Here is a 290-nt window from a genome sequence, read left to right as displayed (position 1 = left end):
TTACTTGACCCGTCAAACACAACTCTCAATTTAGTTGTTTCACTAGTGTTATTGATTACACCATGATGCGGAAGGAAAAATGTGGGTTTATTTTGTAAAGTTTCAAAGTTGGTCCTTATCATATGACCTAGTGCTTCATATTCTTCCAAGAATTTAGAATAATCAGACTTAAGTGAAGGATTTCGACTAAGCTTTCGCTCAAGATTTAAAAATCTCTTAATCGCAATTTCTTTTGAGTGCCCCAAATATGACTCAGGGTGTCTGAATGGTAACTGTACCACAAAATGTCC

Source organism: Dendroctonus ponderosae, unplaced genomic scaffold (assembly GCF_020466585.1).
Source record: "Dendroctonus ponderosae isolate FM_Combo_2020 unplaced genomic scaffold, Dpon_F_20191213v2 Dpon_F_20191213_12, whole genome shotgun sequence".
In the NCBI taxonomy this organism is placed as follows: Eukaryota; Metazoa; Arthropoda; class Insecta; order Coleoptera; family Curculionidae; genus Dendroctonus; species Dendroctonus ponderosae.
This window is presented reverse-complemented; position numbering follows the sequence as displayed.